At 46.3% G+C, this 21,072-nt stretch overlaps 1 protein-coding gene across 5 annotated transcripts in view; it reads left to right on the forward strand.

Annotated features, from left to right (window-relative positions):
* The first annotated feature begins 621 nt into the window (after positions 1-621).
* The window catches only part of IP6K2 (inositol hexakisphosphate kinase 2), a 30,338-nt gene continuing 9,887 nt past the window's right edge, over positions 622-21,072 (forward strand). For 2 of the 5 annotated variants that reach the window (XR_009214536.1, XM_032161653.2), the window contains exon 1: positions 622-741. The gene's annotated coding sequence lies outside the window, so the exon portion shown is untranslated. Of the gene's footprint in view, positions 742-18,069; positions 18,090-21,072 lie in introns of those variants that run through there. The other 3 variants (XM_032161652.2, XM_058442822.1, XM_058442821.1) reach the window with 3 other exon arrangements.

Raw genomic sequence — 21,072 nt, forward strand, 5'->3', positions numbered from 1 at the left:
CTCCTTTGCCTTTCACAGCTACGCTGACATTCACTCAGGTGAGAGCCCTTCTGTCCAACACAGGCACAAGACAAATGAGCCTCAGACAAGCCCTGTGGTGTGGAGCTTGGTGGGAGCTGGGTTGGGCACTGGGTCATCCACCAGTCTCCAGAAAACTCTATGGCCACTTCTCTGTCTACCCTTCCATATCTAATAATCTGTCTGTCTGTATATATAACCATTTCTTTGTCCACCGTCCACAGTCACTCTTTTGTCCCTCTTTCCGTCTATTCACATCCAGTGTTCTGTCCATCTGCTAAAGTGACCAACTTCCCAGTTTGTAGTGGACTGTGTTAGCATTGAAATTCCTGCATCCTGCGAAATCGCTCAGTACTGAACAAACCAGGACTGTTGGTCAATCCATCTGTTTCCCAGGTATCCTGCTGTCCATCGGCCCGCAGCTAGTCTGTCCACCCAACCGCCCATCAGACCTCCGGGCCACCCTCCCCGACGGAGGACAATGCTCCGCCCTCTCTGGCCCCGCCCCCAGTCACCGCCTTTTCCGGAAGCTGTTGCAGCGAATCCTGGCACCCTAGCAACAGCGCCTTTCAGGCTGTCCAGTCCGCGTGCGCAGCTCCTAGGACGAGCCAATAGCGAGGGGCACCGGGAGCGAGGTGCAGGGGGCGGGGCTCGGCCTGGCCGCAGCCATTTTGGTGCGAGAGAAACAATAGGACGGAAACGCCGAGGAACCCGGCTGAGGAGGCAAGTAATGCTCGCGTCCTTTGGCCCTAGTGCCCCAGGAGCTTTGAGGGAGATTTTTTTCGGGCTACTGGGAGACGGGGTCTCTGATCATTGGAGTCTCCCAGGTTATTTGGGAAAGACTTCTTCCGTGGTCATTGTGGGGGAAATCTCCCGGGGTCCCTGTGGATTCGATTTCCCTGGGTCATTTGGGAGGAGGATTTTTCTTCTGATCATTGGGGGAGAGATTTCCCTGGTTTTGGGGGTGCAGAATCCTCCCGGTCATTGGAGGGGTCTCCCGGGTTTGGGGGGGCAGGATCTTTCCTGGTCATTGAGGAGATCTCCCCGGGTCTTGGGAAGCGCAGGATCTACGGTGTCATTGAGGGGTCTCCCCAGGTCATTGGCGGCCACGATCTCCCCAGATATTTGGCGGGTGGAGGGGTCTTCCCGGATCTTTGGATAGGGAGTCAGCCCAGCGCCTCAGGTACTGTTACCTGGGGTCGGCAGATGTGCAGCCATTTTGAGTGTTGAATGCCATTCGGGCCCGTCAGATGGTGTTCGATGAGGGAATCTACACACTTAACCTTATTATAGAAAAAACGCCTTTAAACGGATAAGAGGACACCTTTATAGTGATATTTCCACTGTTTACATTTGATTACAGACCGCTTTTGTCTTTTGCATCCTAATGGCTTATTTCATTTTAGGATTGTATTCGGTCTCATATATCAAGAAAGCTACACTAGCAGAAAAATGAGTGAAAATAAAATGTAGAAACCAGTAAAATGCAGTGCTCTTAAATACCAGGGAAAATAGAACTAGTCACTGCTTGGAATTAAACATTTCCGTAGCAGAATGTACATAGAACAAAAAATCATCTTGAATAGTTTTAAGAAAAAGTACTGGAACTTTGGAACGTGGTAACAAAAATGTTGTAGATCATCAGTTTATGTTATTTTTAATAAGGGACCATGATTACAGTAATTTTGTTGAATTCTAGTGTTTAAAATGTTTGCTGTATTTGCAGTTGTAGCCAGGTAATATTTTAAGTGAACTAAGATGCTTATTTATATAGGTTGTTGCTGTGGGGTTTGTATAATTGCATCGTGTAACTTGGGTGTTAAGTATTTAAAGAGAAGCTTCAGGGTGTTGTTTTGACTTTAGCCACTATCAGAGTTAGAAAGGGCCAAATGAATACTTTATCATATTTGACATAATAGGCAAGTTGAAGGCCTAGTAACTTTTTTTTTTTTGAGAAAAAGTTAAACTGTTAACTGTCATTTAAAATTTTTTTTCTATTTTCTGTGGTCTTGTCTGACATTGTCATTTCGATAGATTTACCTGCTTTGTGACTTTAGAATTCACAGGCATTGTTAGAAATCAAATGGAGAATCACTTGAGCCCAGCAGTTCAAGATCAACCTGGGCAACATAGCAACACCCTGTCTCTACAAAAAAAAAAGAGAGAGAGAGAAAGAAATCAAATGGATAAGAACACGGACTAGAGTTGATACAATTGTAGAAACTAGCTGTTTGTTTGGTTTGTTTTTTGTGCAGGGCCTGGGTAGGGAGGGAGCAAGGCAGGGACCTGGGAGATCTAGAAATCAGTGTAACAGATATAATAGACTTCTTTTGTGCTTCAAAGCTTCCGAGGTGACAGGTACACTGTATGCTAGCCCTGTATCTGTCTGAGCAGTGGAGTGTGCTGGGAAAGAAGGAGCAACCACTGACTGATAAACCTTTGCCAGTCTCCCTTCCAAGAGGGATGCCAGAGCCTTCTGTAAGCTCCTGAGATGTCACTGGTATCTAGGCAACAGGGATGAGCCTGAACCTCCCTGAGGCCAGCTTGCTGAGGTGAAAATTTTCCATTGTTTGGCTCATAAAGAGGATGCACTGGGGAAGAATTTTCCCTTTAAGTGAAGTTATTTCACCTAGTGGGTAATCTTCTTAAGTAACAAATTGAACACACTCTTGTACATTAGAAAGTAAGCAGATGATTATTCTCATGTTATTACATTTTAAAGCGTGTTTTTGTTTTTTTAATTATGTTTTTGCCTATTTGTGTACCATGTAATAAAAGTAATAAGAAGTAGTTGTGTTTTACAGTATATTCTGGTGGCAAGGAAATGTCCTTTTCTCCAAAAATTGAGTTTAGAGCCCACCTCAGGATTTGGAGAAGTCAATTTGCCGAGATGATGCACAGTTCATTTCAGTCTGTCATCCATAACCAGCTTCAGTAGTTACTAATTCCTGGCCAATCTTGTTTCATCTACACCGTGCCCATCCCCATCACTGCCCTACCTTTTTTTTTTTTGAGACAGAGTCTCGCTCTGTCGCCAAGGCTGGAGTGCAGTGGCGCGATCTTGGCTCACTGCAAGCTCCGCCTCCCAGGTTCACGCCATTCTCCTGCCTCAGCCTCCGTGCCTGGCCTGCCCTACCTTTTAAAGAAAGAAAGGGCCTGGGCCAGGCTTAGTGGCACATGCCTGTAATCCCAGCACTTTGGGAGGCCAAGGCGGTTGGATCACGAGGTCAGGAGTTCAAGACCAGCCTGGCCAACCTGGTGAAACCCGGTCTCTACTAAAAATACAAAAACTAGCCAGCCTCTCTGGCAGGTGCCTGGAATCCCAGCTACTCAGGAGGCTGAAGCAAGAGAATCGTTTGAACCCAGCGGGTGGAGATTGCAGTGAGCTGAAATCGCACCACTGCACTCCAGCCTGGGCGACAGAGTGAGACTCCATCTCAAAAAAACACACACACACACAAAAAAAAAGGAAAAAGAAAGAAAGGACCAAGCGTGGTGGCTCACGCCAGTAATACCAATGCTTTGGGAGGCTGAGGTGGGCAGATCACTTGAGGTCAGGAGTTTGAGACCAGTCTGGCCAACATGGTGAAACCCTGTCTCTACTAAACATACAAAAATTAGCTGGGTGTGGTGGCAGGATCCTCTGTCTCAAAACAAACAAAACTAAACAAATTTCTGGGATGTGCTCCCTTTAAAATTCAGAGTTTTTTGTTTGTTTGCTTGTTTGTTTTTAATGAGACGAGTCTCGCTCTGTCACCCAGGCTGGAGTGCAGTGGCCAGATCTCAGCTCACTACAACCTTCGCCTCCCAGGTTCAAGCGATTCTCCTGCCTCAGCCTCCCTAGTAGCTGGGACTACAGGCGTGTGCCACCACACCTGGCTAATTAATGTTGTTTGCTTTCTCTATGTATCCACCTATCTTACTTGAGACACTCCTATGTGTTTTCGAAATTGAGTGTCTAATCCCAAACCTAAGGAAGAGTAAAACTTCTTTTTTTTTTTTTTTTTTAGACGGAGTCTCGCTCTGTTGCCCAGGCTGGAGTGCAGTGGCGCAATCTTGGCTCACTGCAAGCTCCGCCTCCCAGGTTCACGCCATTCTCCTGCTTCAGCCTCTCCGAGTAGCTGGGACTACAGGTGCCCACCACCACGCCCGGCTAATTGTTTGTATTTTTAGTAGAGACAGGGTTTCACCGTGGTCTCGATCTCCTGACCTCGTGATCCGCCCGGCTCGGCCTCCCAAAGTGCTGGGATTAAAACTTCTTTTAATGGAATAAAACGTGTTAGTTACCAAGAAGCAGACATCTGGCTCTAGTGTTGTTGCTTTTGCATTTAGTTTGTGAGAATGTGCCCAGTTGGAACCTGGGCCAGATCTCCTAAGTCTGGGTTTGTGGAAGGCTGCCACGTTGCCTGCTCTGGCCCTGGGGTGCTGTGGCCCAAGTTCCCCAGGCCATATTACTCTACCTTAACCCTACCTGTTAGAAGAGCCCACCCATTATGGCTCCTTGCCTTGAACCTTGTCTTGCTCTTTTAGTTTGGGCTGCTTCAGGGCCAACAGGCCTTCCTAACTGAAGCTGCACACTCAAATGAGATGACCCATGGGCTGTGTGAGCTTGTCTCAGCTTTCATGGGGATTGCGAAAATCTCACATACCCCTTCAGTATTTGTTTTATAAGAATAGTAGTTTATTTTTGCTTTGCAAGTGTGAAACTAACATTGGATATGACTTTTTGTTATAACTACTCACCTGCCCATTCAGATTTTTATGTGCCCTAGTGTCTTAGATTTGTATATTTTTTATTATTATTATTATTTTTGGAGACGGAGTCTTGCTGTGTTGCCCAGGTTGGAGTGCAGTGGTGCGATCTTGGCTCACTGTAACCTCTGCCTCCCGGGTTTAAGCGATTCTCTTGCCTCAGCCTCCTAAGTAGCTGGGCCTACAGGCATCTGCCACCACGCCTGGGTAATTGTTGTATTTTTGTAGTGATGGGTTTTCACCATGTTGTCCAGGCTGGTCTCGAACTCCTGACCTCAAGTGATCCGCCCACCGTGGCCTTCCAGAGTGCTGGGATTACAGATGTGAGCCACTGCACCTGGCCTGTACATATAAATTTTAAATAAAGACAGTCTCACTCAGTTGCCCAGGCTGGAGGGCAGCGCAGCAATCATAGCTCGCTATGGCCTCAACCTCCTGGGCTTAAGTGATCCTCTTGCCTCAGGCTCCCAAGCAGTTGGGGCTATAGGCACATGGCACTGGGCCCAGCTCATTTTAAAAATTGTATTGTAGGCCGGGCATGGTAGCTCACGCCTGTAATCCCAGCACTTTGGGAGGCGAAGGCAGGCGGATCATGAGGTCAGGAGATTGAGACCATCCTGGCTAACACGGTGAAACCCTGTCTCTACTAAAAAAAATACAAAAAATTAGCTGGGTGTGGTGGTGGGTGCCTGTAGTCCCAGCTACTCGGGAGGCTGAGGCAGGAGAATGGCGTGAACCCGGGATGCAGAGCTTGCAGTGAGCCAAGATCGCGCCACTGCACTCTAGCCTGGGAGACAGAGCAAGACTCCATCTCAAAAAAAAAAAAAAAAAAATTTTTTTTTGTAGAGACAGGGTCTCGCTTTTTTTTACCCAGGCTGGTCTTGAAGCAATCCTCCTGCTTCAGCATCCAAAAGCACTGGGATTACAGGTGTGAGCCACTGCATTTGGCAAAGATCCCTTTTCTACATAAATTTGATGGTGTTGCTGAGGCTGCAGCCACATTTGTTTGGGGATTAACCTAACTCCAAGCCTGCCCACTTTCACTCTGATGCCTATTTGTTTAGATGTGCTTTAAACGTGGTGTCTGTGGACTGTGCCATGGTTCCTTCCTGCTCAACAGCAGGGGGTGGTGGTAAGTTCAGTTTACCTGCTTTTATGGGGTGCCCTGTGGAGGTGTGCAGACCTGGTATCTGCTTGGCTATGGTGCTGAAGAGTCATCATATTTCTTGAGAACTTGCCTAGTTACTCAAGGAAGAAAGAGGAGGGCTGATTGTAGTATACTTGACCAAGGAATGTATGTTTTTATGAGCTTGAACAACCTTTTATGAGCTTGAACAACCTGACAAGAAAAACAATAACTTGTTAAACCATCTTTTTGCACATTGCTGAGATTATGCTCTTCCTAAATTAATTAATTCTTATTAAACGTTTTCAATTTTTCATCTATTATGAATAGAAGTTTTACTTGTAAGGCAGTAAAAGGTGTCATTCCTTGAACAGTATCTGTTCTTCCAGGCAAGTGCCTCTGAAGGAGAGAGAGCCCAGTTGATTACAAACCCACTACTGAAGGGCTTGGGTTTTTCTTGCTTTGTATTTGTATCTGAGCACGAGGATAAAAGTGTTTGTCTCTTCCTCAGGTCTTTGGGCTGCCTCTGCCCTTTGTAGATTCTCTGCTGGGCCTTTGGAACTAACACAGCAACTTACAGGGTCTCATGTTGAAGACTTTATGGGTTAGTCAGAATGCTGCATTTACACTGGGAAGGCCAGAGGAGGACTGTAAATCCAGGATACAAGGTCCTGGGGGATTTGGGAGGGTAGAACTTACAGGGGTGCCAGTTGGCAGCTGACAGGTTTAGATTTTGGGGCTTAAAAACTAATGGATGTGTGGCCTGGTTCAGTGGCTCATGCCTATAATCCCGGCACTTCAGGAGGCCGAGGTAGGCGGATCATTGAATCCCAGCAGTTCGAGACCAGCCTGGGCAACGTGGCGAAACCTTGTCTCTACTAAAAATAACAAAAAATTAGCTCGACATGGTGGCATGTGCCTGTAGTCCCAGCTACTTGGGAGGCTGAGATGGGAGAATCACTTGAACCCAGGGAGGCAAGGCTGCATTGAGCTGTGATTACACCAACTGCACTTCAGCCTGGGAGACGTGAGTGAGACCCTGTCTTAAAAAAACAAAAACAAGCCCGGGCGCGGTGGCTCATGCCTGTAATCCTAGCACTTTGGGAGGCCGAGGCAGGTGGATCACGAGGTCAGGAGATCGAGACCATCCTGGCTAACACGGTGAAACCCCGTCTCTACTAAAAATACAAAAAATTAGCCAGGTGTGGTGGCAGCTGCCTGTAGTCCCAGCTACTCGGGAGGCTGAGGCAGGAGAATGGCGTGAACCTGGGAGGCAGAGCTTGCAGTGAGCCGAGATTGCGCCACTGCACTCCAGCCTGGGCGACAGAGCGAGACTCCGTCTCAAAAACAAACAAACAAACAAAAAAGTAAACTAATGAACATGAACAGCAGGACTGGGGCAGGTAAGGCTTGGGAAAGTAAGGGACAGGACCCCTAGGATGATTTATCTCACACTCAAAGACCGTTTTTACTTTGGAAAATAACTTAAGCTCCTTGTAATGAGCGAGAGAAGAGTAAGATGTTAAAACTGGAAGTACCTTGTTAGCCTTCACTGCTGGTCCTAAAATGCAATCGTATTTTATTTTTACTTTTTTTAGAGACAGGGTCTCACTCTGTCACCCAGGCTAGAGTGCAGTGGCACAATCTCATAGCCCACAATAACCTCAACCTTCTGGGCTCCTGCCTCAGCCTTCTGAGTAGCTAGGACTACAGGTGCATGCCACCAGGCGTGGCTAATTTTTAAAACTTTTTTTTTTTTTTTTTTCCGAGACGGAGTCTCGCTCTGTCGCCCAGGCTGGAGTGCAGTGGCGCCATCTCTGCTCACTGCAAGCTCCGCCTCCCAGGTTCACGCCATTCTCCTGCCTCAGCCTCTCCGAGTAGCTGGGACTACAGGCGCCCGCCACCACGCCTAGCTAATTTTTTGTATTTTTAGTGGAGATGGGGTTTCATCGTGGTCTCGATCTCCTGACCTTGTGATCCACCCGCCTCGGCCTCCCAAAGTGCTGGGATTACAAGCGTGAGCCACCGCGCCCAGCCTTTAAAACATTTTTTTAAAGACAGGGTCTCACTGTGTTGCCCAGGCTGGTCTCAAACTTCTGAGCTCAAGCAATCCTCCCACCTCAGCTTCCCAAACTGCTGAGATTATAGGTGTGAGCCTCCATGCCTGGCCTCAAATGCCTGCGATCTTGATTGACTGAATCCACTGCCTTCCTCACAAACTGGGTGACTCTGAAGAGATCCGTGTGACCTTTGCTTTGGAACTATGAATGCAATTGAACTTGATTTCCCTAACAAAAATTTTAAAATATTTTGCTAGATCTTATTTTGGAGAGCTAGCTCAGGACTTCTGAAGGATAATTGGCAAGTGTCTCTTTATTAGGACATAGTGCTGTGACTGGTGCAGTCTTTTTTTTTTTTAATTTATTTTTATTTTTTTTTGAGATGGAGTCTCGCTTTGTTGCCCAGGCTGTAGTGCAGTGGTGCGATCTCGGCTCACTGCAAGCTCCACCTCCTGGGTTCAAGTGATTCTCCTGCCTCAGCCTCCCCAGTAGCTGAGACTACAGGTGCCCGCCACCACGCCCGGCTAATTGTTTGTATTTTTAGTAGAGACGGGGTTTCACCATGCTAGCCAGGATGGTCTCGATCTCCTGACCTCGTGATCTGCCTGCCTTGGCCTCCCAAAGTGCTGGGATTACAGGCGTGAGCCACCGTGCCCAGCCTGACTGGTGCAGTCTTAAGACTTTTCTCAAAATCGTATCTCATTATTTTCTGGGCTGGTCTGGAAGAACACTGACTGCACTCAGGCCAAGTGGGTTGGGTGATACAAGCTGCCAGATTGCTGCCACGAACCTAGAATAGTTTGCAGACCCTTGCGAGGAGTATTTGTCTAAGTGAGATGTTGAAAGGACCCAGAGGAAATTGTCAGAGTTCCCTTGGTCGCAGGAACTGGTGCTGCATAAGGCACACTTTCGTCCCTGCTCCAGCAAATGCAGCACTCAGGTGCTTGCCTGGGCAGGTCTGGGATGCCCTGCCTCTGTGGCTGCCCATTGGGACTGAATCACTTTTGGCATGCCTTATTTCAGAGGATGAATTCATGTGTCATTTAGGTTTGGCAGTGAGCTAAGAGCTTACCCCAGTTAGCAAGAGCTAAACGGGGTAAACATTGCCCACTGGCAGGAAACCTATAATCTTGTCTGAAGCTAATGGACCGTTACTTTTTTGTTTATTTGAGACAGTGTCTCGCTCTGTCACTGGGCTGGAGTATGGTGGTACAATCTCTGCTCACTGTAACTTTGAGCTTTCCGGGCTCAAGTGATCCCTCCACCTCTGCCTCCCAAGTAGCTGGGACAACAGGCATGTACCACCATACCTGGCTAGTTATTTTTTGTAGAGACGAGATCTCACTATTTTGCCAGGATTGTTCTCAAAGTCCTGGGCTCAAACAGTCATCCTGCCTTGGCCTCCAAACTGCTAGGATGACACGTGTGAGCCACCACACTGGCCCTATGGAACCATTACTTATTGGCATATGAAAGAACCATGACTTGAGGATTGCAGAAATCCCTCATAGATTGAGACCTGTAAGCAATTTTGGCTTTAGTGTGAGAGTTGCTTCTCTGTGTTCCTGTTGAGTTAGGTTTCTTACAATGTGGTGGGAGACTGGAGACTGAGAATTGTCCTTGAAAAAGGGGTAACTGGCTTTTACAACAGAACTGAAAATTCCTGGTATGTGTGTAGAATACATTCAGCTATTTGCAAGAAAATTTGGCCAGATGACTCATGCCTTGTAATCGTAGCACTTGGAGAGGCTAAGGCGGAAGGATCACTTGAGGCCAGGAGTTCGAGGCTAGCCTGGGCAACATAGTGAGCCCCCATCTCTTAAAACAAAATAAAATTTGATATATTGATAAGGGGACATATGAGACCTTAGAATCAATCATTGTTTTAGCGAGAAGCTTTTAAAATTGCTTAAATTCTTTATAATTCTAGCAGTTTATTCTGATAAACATATTTCTTTTTTATTATTTATTTATGTTTTTTTTTTTTTTTTTGAGACAGGGTCTCGCTCTGTCACCCAGGCTGGAGTACAGTTGCGTGATCCGGGCTCACTGCAGCCTTGACCTCCCAGGCTCCAGTGACCCTTCCATCTCAGCCTCCCAAGTAGCTGGGACCATAGGTATGCGCCATTGCACCTGGCTATTTTTTTTTTTTTTTTGGTAGAGACAGGGTATCCCCATCTTGCCCAGGCTGGTGATAAACATATTTCTAGATAGGCTGACAGTTCTTTCTTCCTGTTCCCCTTACCTTGGAGCCCTCTAGTCTGTCATTCCAGAAACCTGGTCAGACGAGGCAAAGAGGGCAGCTAGTTGTGCTGGTGGTTCTAGAAAGGAGAAACAGCTGAGAGACTACTGTGTCCCTTATGGGAAAGCTGAGATTTGTCTAGATTTTTGGAACAGAATCTGCTGTTTTGGGGGAAGAAGCTACATTATTGTATGACTTTCATATAATCACTCCAGTTAAAATCTGTGGTTTCTTCTTTATTAAAACCAGAATGAGGCTGGGTGCAGTGGCTCACACCTGTAATCCCAGCACTTTGGGAGGCCAAGGGGGGCGGATCATCTGAGGCTGGAAGTTTGAGACCAGCCTGTCCAACATGGAAAAACTCTGTCTTTACTTAAAAAAATACAAAAATTAGCCAGGTGTGGTGGCGCATGCCTGTAATCCCAGCTACTTGGAAGGCTGAGGCAGGAGAATCACTTGAACCCGGGAGGCGGAGGTTGTGGTGAGCCGAGATCAGGCCATTGCACTCCAGCCTGGGCAACAAGAGCGAAACTCCATCTCAAAAGATAAGATAAAATAAAACCAGAATGAAGTGCTATTGAGGGCTCTGACCTTCTAGCACCTTGTGTACACCTTAAGGACAGTGTGTGTTGTGGTTGTTATTCTCACTTGGAGTGAAGCTCTGAGTACGAAGGGTGGGCTGGATCAGTGTTTGTTTCTAGATGGATTTAAAACCATCAAGAGCCAGACAGCCATCTGTGTTTTCCTGTTTCAATCTTGAATCCTCCTCTTCCTCCAGTATTTTCTCTCTGTTAGAAAGGTAATGTGTGCTCAGAGTTGGAGGATATTATAAGAAGTTTGAAACATTCAGAAAACTGAAAAGCAGGCAGTCATGACCTTACCACCTAGTATAGGGCAGGTTTTGTGGTGTCTGAAGCTTATATAAAATAATATAAATATATGTAACATAAATATATAATTTGTAATTATAAATGTAATTATGAATGCCATCTTTAAACAAAATAATTTACAAATATGAAAACAAAATTAGGTAAGAAAGTGAATGTTCAGATTGAAAAAAATCACAAAAAGTTACACATTTAAAAATGCAGAAGAAAGTTCTATAGTACTTACCTCTCTACATTTTGGGGCAGCATTTTGACCACCGCTTGCTTTCTTTTTTATTTTTGGGGGGACAGGGTCTCATTTTGTCACCCAGGTTCACTGCAGCCTCAGCCTCCCAGGTTCAAGCTATTCTCCTGCTTCAGCTCCCCAAGTAGCTGGGATTGTGGGCCCATGCCACCACGCCCAGCTAGTTTTTGTATTTTTAGTGGAGATGGGGTTTTGCCATGTTGCTCAGGCTTGTCTTGAGCTCTTGAGCTTAAGTGATCTGCCTCCCAAAGTGCAACGATTACAAGCCTGAGCCACCGCACCTGGCCTGACCACCTCTTTCTATAATAGCAATATTACAACTTTCTGTAGAGAGAACAGAAGGGTCGCCATAGTCACTCCTCAAGGGTAGTTGATCCCATCTTTTATTTCTTTATTTGTTTGTTTGACATAGGGTCTCACTCAGTCATGCAGGCTGAAGCTCAGTGGTATGATTAGAGATCACTGCAGCCTCAAACTCCTGGGCTCAAGAGATCCTCCTGCCTCAGCCTCCTGAGTAGCTAGGGCTACAGATGTGCACCACCACAACTTGCTAATTTTTTTACAGAGATAGGGTCTTGCTGTGTTGCCGAGGCTGGTCTTGAACTTCTGGCCCCAAATGATCCTACTGCCTTGGCCTCTATTTTTTGAGATGGAGTTTCACTCTTGTTGCTCAGGCTGGAGTGCAGTGGCGTGGTCTCGGCTCACTGCAACTTCTGCCTCCCGGGTTCAAGTGATTCTCCTGCCTCAGCCTCCCGAGTAGCTTGGAATACAGGCGCCCACTGCCACGCACAGCTAATTTTTTGTATTTTTAGTAGAGACAGGGTTTCACCATGTTGGAAAGGCTGGTCTCAAACTCCTGACCTCAGGTGATCCACCTGCCTCGGCCTCCCAAAGTGCTGGGATTACAGGCATGAGTCACTGTGCCTGTCCTTGTTTTTTTTTTTTTTTTTTTTTTTTTTTTTTTTTGTAGAGAGGGGTTTTTGCCATGTTGCCTGGGCTCAATCGATCCACCCACCTCAGCCTCTCAAAATGTTGGGATAACAGGTGTGAGCTACCACGCTTTGCCAAGCTGTAGTATATCCTTGAATAATTATTTTAGAGAAGGCTTGTGAATAGCAAGCCTTTTTTTTTTTTTTTTTAAATAGGGTCCTGCTCTGTCATCCAGGCTGGAGTGCAGTGGCATGATCATACCTCACAGAATTCTGGAACTCCTGCACTCCAGTGATCCTCCCACCTCAGTCTCCCCACCATGCCTGACTAATTAAAAAATTATTTAGAGACTGACTGTCACTGTGCAGCTTGCCCAGTCTGGTCTCGATCTCTTGACCTCGTGATCCGCCTACCTCGGCCTCCCAAAGGGCTGGGATTACAGGTGTGGGCCACCGTGCCCGGCCCCATCTTCCTTCTTATAACTTAAAAGTTTATCATAAGTGAGGCCTGGCGCAGTGGCTCATGCCTGTAATCCCAGCACTTTGGGAGGCTGATGGGGGCAGATCACTTGAGGCCAGTAGTTTGAGACCATCTTGACCAACACACTGAACCCAGTCTCTACTAAAAAATACAAGTTAGGCCGGGCGGGGTGGGTCACGCCTGTAATCCCAGCACTTTGGGAGGCCGAGGCAGCAGATCATGGGTCGGGAGATCGAGACCATCCTGGCCAACACGGTGAAACCGCATCTCTACTTAAAAAAATACAAAAAATTAGCTGGGTGTGGTGGCAGACGCCTGTAGACCCAGCTACTCGGGAGGCTGAGGCAGGAGAATGGCATGAATCAGGGAGGTGGAGCTTGTAGTGAGCCGAGAATACACCACTGCACTCCAGCCTGTGCAACAGAGTGAGACTCTGTCTCAAAAAAAAAAATTAGAAAAATTAGCCAGGCACAGTGGTGTGTGCTTGTAATCTCAGCTACTCGGGAGGCTGAGGCATGAGAATCGCTTGAACCCGGGAGGCAGAGGTTGCCGTGAGGTGAGATCATGCACTCTAGCCTGGGCAACAGAGCAAGACTCTGTCTCAGAGAAAAAAAAAAGTGTATCATAAACGGCCCGGTGCGGTGGCACACGCCTCTAATCCCAGCACTTTGGGAGGCCAAGGCAGGAGGATCACTTGAGCTCAGGAGTTCAAGACCAGCCTGAGCAACATAGCAAAACCCCGTCTCTACACAGAAATACAAAAATTAGCCAGATGTGGTGGCGTATGCCTATAGCTGTCCCAGCTACTTGGGAAGCTGAGGTAGGAGGATCACTTGAGCCTGGGTGGACAAGGCTGTGGTGAGCTGAGATTACGCCACTGCACTGCAGCCTCAACAATGGAGACCCTGTCTCAAAAAAAAAAAAAAATGTATATCATAAGCATTTTCTCCTGGTTAAAAAATATAAAATTGGTAAGAAAGCTCTTTATGCCATCTTAATAGTCCATCATACAATTGAATGAAAAAATTATTTTTGTTTCATTCATCTATTGCTGGATGTGGAGGTGAATGTGTTCATCATCAAGGATGATAGATGTCCTGATTTTATGAAGCAGTGGACTTGATTTTTATGGAGTTTTCCTGAGGTTGATGGTAGTTTGATGCCATGTACCCCGACAGGTCAATTTGGTGTTTCCCACAAGACATCCTTTCAGAGTCAGACATTGACTGTTTCCTTCCTGGCTTTATTTTACTAAAAATGCTTTTTAGTTTTTTATTGTTTGTTTTTTTCTTTTCTTCTTTTTTTTTTTTTTTTTTTTTTTTTTTAGATGGAGTCTCGCTCTGTTGCCAGGCTAGAGTGCAGTGGCGCAATCTGCGGTCACTGCAGCCTCCGCCTCCTGGGTTCAAGCAGTTCTCCTGCCTCAGCCTCCCAAGTAGCTGGGATCACAGGCATGTGCCACCATGCCTGGCTAATTTTTGTATTTTTTAGTAGAGACGGGGTTTCACCACGTTGGCCAGGCTGGTCTCAAACTCCTGGCCTCAAGTGATCTGCCTGCCTCGGCCTCCCAAGGTGCTGGGATTACAGGCATGAGCCACTGCTCCTGGCTGATAGTTTTTATTTTAAAAAATATTTTTATATTTATTTCCTCATCTCCATGGTTAGCAAGAGATATTTTTGTTTTGTTTTGTTTTTTGAGACAGAGTCTAGCTCTGTCTCCCAGGCTGGAGTGCAGTGGTGCAATCTTGGCTCACTGCAAGCTCTGCTTCCGGGGTTCACACCATTCTCCTGCCTCAGCCTCCTGAGTTGCTGGGACTGTAGGTGCCTGCCACTATGCCTGGCTAATTTTTTTTTTTTTTTTTAGTAGAGATGGGGTTTCACCATGTTAGCTAGGATGGTCTTGATCTCCTGACCTCGTGATCCACCCGCCTTGGCCTCCCAAAGTGCTGAGATTACAGGTGTGAGCCACCGTGCCTGGCTGAGATAATTATTTTTTAGTGATGATTTAGCAACCTGAAAACCTTGGGTCTTTGGGATATGACCTCAGTATCAACACAGAATATTTGAATGCTGGTTAATATATTTGTTTTAAACTATGATAGAATTGAAATCTTCTTGTAGCCACATTTTGAAAGTTTATTCTTCATTAACTAGTCTTTTCTCACCTGATTTTTCTACAAGAGAGAATTTTCCAAAAGGTTAGTTGTCGTTACATTAAGAACTTGGGTTTTGTCTGACGTGAAATGTTTCTACACCAGCAGGTCTCAGGTGAATGTTCAGGTGTGGGTCCTTAATTTATGCTCCCGAGTTAAAGAAGACTTATAAGGTGGAAAATAATAAATGCAAAATAAACTAATATTAGCCAGTGCTTGGAATGCATTTTGTAAAGTGTGCAGCAGGCCACATATTAATAATTGTACTCACCATAAGATTGGTGTGGATTTGGATGATGATTGCAGTGGGTGCCTTATGAGTTCTCTGCTGATCTGTATGCGTTAGGTATTCATGACACAATAGTGATTTGAGGCACATTTTGTGGAGTGCCTACTTTGTGCTGGTGCTCTTTTAGATCCTGGAGATTCAGCAGCGAACACTGCAGTCAAAAATCTGACGTTATGGAACTTGTTTTCAAGTGGAAATTGGGTGGGAGGAGACAATTAACCAGACAAGTAAGAAATGTAGAGTATGTTAGATGGTGATAAGTACTGAGGAGAAAATAAAGCAGGGGTGCCCCAGGGAGAGGCACTCACTTTTAGATAGAGTGGCTGAAGATCCCATTAAGGAGATGACATTTGCTTAGCTGGCTGTGGTGGTGCACGCCTGTAGTCAGAGCTACTCAGGAGGCTGAGGTGAGAGGATCACTTGAGCCCAGGAGTTTGAGGCTTCAGTAAGCCATGATTACGCTGCTGCACTTTAGCCTGGGCAACAGAGCAAGACTCTATCTCAAAAAAAAAAAGGCGGGGGGGTGACATTTGCACAAAGGGCTGAAGGAGGTTGAGAGAGTGAGCCAAGGGGGATATCTGGGGGAAGAACATATCAAGCAAAGGGAATAGCAAGTACAAAGGCCCTGAGGTACGTGTGTATCAGGCATATTTGAGAAATAAGGAAGCCAGTATAATTGGACCACATTTCATGTTGATATTTTTTCCTCTATGGATGCTTTATTTTATTTTTTTTTGAGATGGAGTCTTGCCCTTTTGCCCAGGCTGGAGTGCAGTGGCACAATCTTGGTTCACTGCAACCTCTGTCTCCTGGGTTCAAGCAATTCTTCTGCCTCAGCCTCCCAAGTAGCTGGGATTACAGGTGTCCACCACCATGCCCAGCTCATTTTTTAAAAATTTATTTATTTTAGTAGAGGTCCAGGCTGACCTTAGCATGAGTGATTCAAGATACTCAAAGTGAGGCAGATGAGCCCAAATAGAATGGATGCAAAAGGAAATTTCACCCAGTGAGTTTGTATGTAGAAACTATTGGACAGTAAGTAGGATTTATTTTTATTTTTTATTTTTTTAGACAAAGTCTCGCTCTGTTGCCCAGGCTGGAGTACAGTGGTGCGATCTCAGCTCACTGCAACCTCCGCCTCCCATGCTCAAGCGATTCTTGTGCCTCAGCCTCCCAAGTAGGTGGGACTACAGGCACCTGCCACCACGCCTAGCTAATTTTTTGTATTATTAGTAGAGACGGGGTTTCACCATGTTGGCCAGGCTAGTCTCGAACCCCTGACCTCAAGTGATCGCCTGCCTCGGCCTCCCAAAGTGCTGGAATTACAGGTATGAGTCACCACACCCAGCAGGATCTTTTTAAGTGTAATTTTTTTTGAGACGGAGTCTTGCTCTTGTCACCCAGGCTGGAGTGCAATGGCATGATCTTGGCTCACTGCAACCTCCGCCTCCCGGGTTCAAGCGATTCTCCTGCCTCAGCCTCCCGAGTAGCTGGGATTACAGGCGCCTGCCACCACGCCCAGCTACTTTTTGTATTTTTAGTAGAGACAGGGTTTCGCCATGTTGGCCAGGCTGGTCTCGAACTCCTGACCTCTGGTGATCTGCCCACCTTGGCTTCCCAAAGTGCTGGGATTACAGGCGTGAGCCACTGTTCCTAGCCTTTTTTTTTTTGAGATGGAGTCTCAGTCTGTCACCAGGCTGGAGTGAAGCGGCATGATCTCAGCTCACAGCAACCTCCGCCTCCTGGGTTCAAGCAACTCTTCTGCCTCAGCTTTCTGAGTAGCTGGGATTACAGGCGCATGCCACCACGCCTGGCTAATTTTTTGTATTTTAGTAGAGATGGGGTTTCACCGTGTTGCTCAGGCTGGTCTCGAACTTCTGAGCTCAGGCAATCCGCCCACCTCGGCCTCCCAGGGTGCTAGGACTACAGGCGTGAGCCACCACTCCTGGCCAGCATAATTTTTTCTGATTATTAAAATAATATATACTTACAGGCCAGGTGCAGTGGCCTGTAATTTTTGTATTGTTAGTAGAGATGGGGTTTCACCATGTTGGCCAGGCTGGTTTCAAACTCCTGACCTCAAGTAATCCACCTGCCTCGGCCATCCAAAGTGCCAGGACTACAGTCGTGAGCCACTGCGCCCAGCCACGTTGTCATTCCTCTTAAACACCTAGGAGTGGGATTGCTATGTATATATATAATAAGTATATGTTTAACTTTATAAGAAACTGCCAGACTGTTTTCCAAAGTGGCTTTGCATTGCTACCAGCAATGTATGAGGCATTGCATAATTAACCTTGGCTTGTATATGAATGTGTACCAGGCGGATGCTGGGTGGTGGCTCTGGGACACACAGGGAGGAGGTATGGGTGGTAAGGGTTGTTTTTCCACCATCAGTATAGTGTGCCTTACGCCACCCCTCTGTGACTGCCTGACCCTGAGGCTTTTCTTGAAGCAAAGTAAGTAGCCCCACTGGATCCCATTTTGTAGCCTCTTTAACTAAATTCTGGATGAGTGAACTAAGGACCCAGGGGCTTTCATGAGTCATAGCCATTTTGATTTGCATTACTTTAAAAGTTAAGAATATTAAGGCATTGTTTCCAACAGATCCTTAAACCAATTTGATAGATTTGGGGGATGGACTGAGTGGGAAAACTGTATGCTGTGCTAGGATGGATGTTCTGTGTTTCTTACCTGTTCATAGTTTCATGGGCAAATGTGAAGCAATGTGGAAAGCTAAAATAGATGCTAAATCTGAAGCCAGTATTTTGCAGTTATTTCCTGTCTTTCTAGGTACTGGGCCCACACATCGCATGGGCTTTATCGTAACTGTTAATTTTCCAGCCTTCCAGGGAAACAGCTTTAGACCTTAGCGATCACACTGCTCAAAAAGAGAGAGAGAGAGAAACAGGTGACATGGAGATTGGTGTTTTGGGGCTTTTCTTTCTTCTGGTGTAGTTGAAGCTCCTAGGGAGGAAGCTGATTTGCTTTGTAATCTTTGGAAAATTGATCCTTCATTTCCTTGCAGAGATAGGGGCTGTGAGGGACCCTAGAAGTGCCACTTCTTTGCAACTCCAAATGTGAGAAGTATGTTTTACAATGAAACCATACTTATGTTCATATTGAGAGATTGAACATAATTGAAGCAAAAGGATCAAAAAGCAAGATTTACCTTATTATGTGCAATGCATTGATATTTTGTTTATTATTATTATTTTGTAGAGATGAGGTCTCACTACATTGCCCAGGCTAGTCTCGAATTCCTGAACTCAAGCAATCCTCCCATCTTGGCCTCCCAAAGTGCTAGGATTACAAGGAGTGAGCCACTGTGCCCAGCCATATTTTGTTGTATTCTGTTAGATTTTTTTTAAAAAACTACTAGTTACCACTCACTAACTTGCTTACATAACCCACAGAGTAGAGATCTACTCTAAGCCTCTCTTTTCCCATTTTACAGACCATAAAATGAACCCAAAGGGAGCCACGGACTTGGAGTCTTTCTCCACGCAATTGAGTGGCAGAACTGGTACTAAAATGTGGCTCCACCTCACTACAGGATGGTCAATTGTTTCCCTAATTCTGCCTCACATTTGGAAGTTTCTTATCAGACTTGGCTCAGGCAAGGATGAGCCTGATTTTTCCTATCCTTCTACCCAAAATGATGAGGATTTTCCCAAGAGCAGCATCCTAGGGACCGCCAGAGATGGATGCAAGAGGAAGGGTGATAAGGTGGCACATCATGCCCAGCAGCTAATTAACACTCTGGGGAAGAGGAGTTGGAGACCCTCCAGCTATGTTTTTTTTTTTTTTTTTTTTTTTTTTGAGACGGAGTTTTGCTCTTGTTGCCCAGGCTGGGGTGCAGTGGCTCACTGTAACCTCTGCCTCCCAGATTCAAGTGATTCTCCCGCCTCAGCCCCCCAAGTAGCTGGAATTACAGGCATGCGCCACCACACCCGGCTGATTTTGTATTTTTAGTAGAGACAGGGTTTCTCTATGTTGGTCAGGCTGGTCTCGAACTCTGGACCTCAAGTGATCCCACCCGCTTCAGCCTCCCAGAGTGCTGGGATTATAGGTGTGAGCCACCACGCCCGGCCCCAGCTATGCTCTTGAGCCACACACTAGAGATGCCATGAAGGACTGTTTTTGTTTATTTTCATTGTAGGTGGGGATGGGTAAGACATACCTACACAGAGTTATTTTTCCACGTAACTGAGTACATTTAAGAAATCCTGAGCAGAGTTGATAAGGGATTTGCGTTGTTGTTAGCATTGCTGTGATAGCAAAAGACAGGGTCTTACTCTGTCACCCAGTCTGGAGTGCAGTGGCTCAGTTGTAGCTCACTGCAGCCTCAATGTCCTGGGCTCAAGTGATCCTCTTGTTTCAGCCTCCTGAATAGCTGGGACTCCAGGCATGCACCACTACACCTAGCTGAGTTTTTAAAAAATTTTGGGCCGGGCATGGTGGCTCACGCCTATAATCCCAGCACTTTGGGAGGCCAAGGTGGGCAGATCACTTGAGGTCAGGATTTCGAGACCAGCCTGGCCAACATGGCGAAACCCCATCTCTACTAAAAATACAAAAAAATTAGCCAGGCGTGGTGGCATGCGCCTATAGTCCCAGCTTCTCGGGAGGGTGAGGCACGAGAATCGCTTGAACCTGAGCGGCAGAGGTTGCAGTGAGCCAAGATCGCACCACTGCACTCCATCCTGGGCAACAGTGCAAGACTCCGTCTCAATTAAAAAACAAAAAAATTGTAGAGATGGGGCTTACTATGTTGTCAACTCCTAGTCTCAAGTGATCTCCTGCCTTGGTCTCCCAAAGTGCTAGGATTATAGGCATGAGCCACCATACCTGGCCTGGATTGTGTTTCTAAAGCCTGGCCCATGAGGAGCATCTTGTGCTTTAACAATTCATAATTATGGTACCTGACATGTGCTTTAGTACTGGCCAGCGGACCATAAATCAGTAGCTTCTTTTGGTATTACTCTTATTCAAAAGGTCTTTTCAAAAGTAGACTAGTGTTAACCAGTCTGCACAGACCTAGAGAAAAGGCTTGTGTGGCCAGACTTCTCAGAGCTCCGTCTTCTGGATAGAGCCTGGAATGGTTAGAATGTACTCATATTTACAGTCCCATTGCCTGTGTTGAGTTTCTGGACTCTTCTCAGTATGTGCCTTCCTGGAGGCTTTTGTGGTGATGAGAAGGTAGTGCCAAGTAATCAGAACCTTAGGTTTAGATTCTCTGCTCTTTGCGTATGGGAAAACTTACTGATTCCTAGCCATTGAGTTCAGTTGAGGCCCATAGTCGGGTACTCTCTGAAAGGAAGAGATTGACACCAGTTTAAACTCTTTAAAAGAGGCTACTTTAGAAATAGAAAATATTAGCTAGGCGTGGTGGCATGCGCCTGTAGTCCTAGCTGCTTGGGAGGCTGAGACAGGCAGATCCCTTGAGCCCACGAGTTTGAGGGTGTTGTGAGCTATGATCGTGTCATTGCACTCCAGCCTGGGCGACAGAGTGAGACCCTGTTTACTTTAAGAAAAAATTAAAAATTGGCCAAGTACAGTAGCTCACATCCGTAATCCCAGCACTTTAGGAGGCCAGAGTGGGCAGATCACCTGAGGTTAGGAGTTTGAGACCAGTCTGGCCAACATGGTGAAACCCTCTACTAAAAATAAAAAATAAAAAAAAAATAGCCAGGCATGGTGGGCGCCTGTAGTCCCAGCTACTTGGGAGGCTGCGGCAGGAGAATCGCATGAGACTGGGAGGCAGAGGTTGCAGTGAACCAAGATCACACTTCAGCCTGGGCGACAGAGCAAGACTCCATCTCAAAAAAAAACAAAACAAAACAAAAAAACAACTGGCCGGGCGTGGTGGCTCATGCCTGTAATCCAGCACT

The sequence above is a fragment of the Hylobates moloch genome, unplaced genomic scaffold (genome assembly GCF_009828535.3).
Source record: "Hylobates moloch isolate HMO894 unplaced genomic scaffold, HMol_V3 SCAFFOLD_8, whole genome shotgun sequence".
NCBI classification, from domain to species: Eukaryota; Metazoa; Chordata; class Mammalia; order Primates; family Hylobatidae; genus Hylobates; species Hylobates moloch.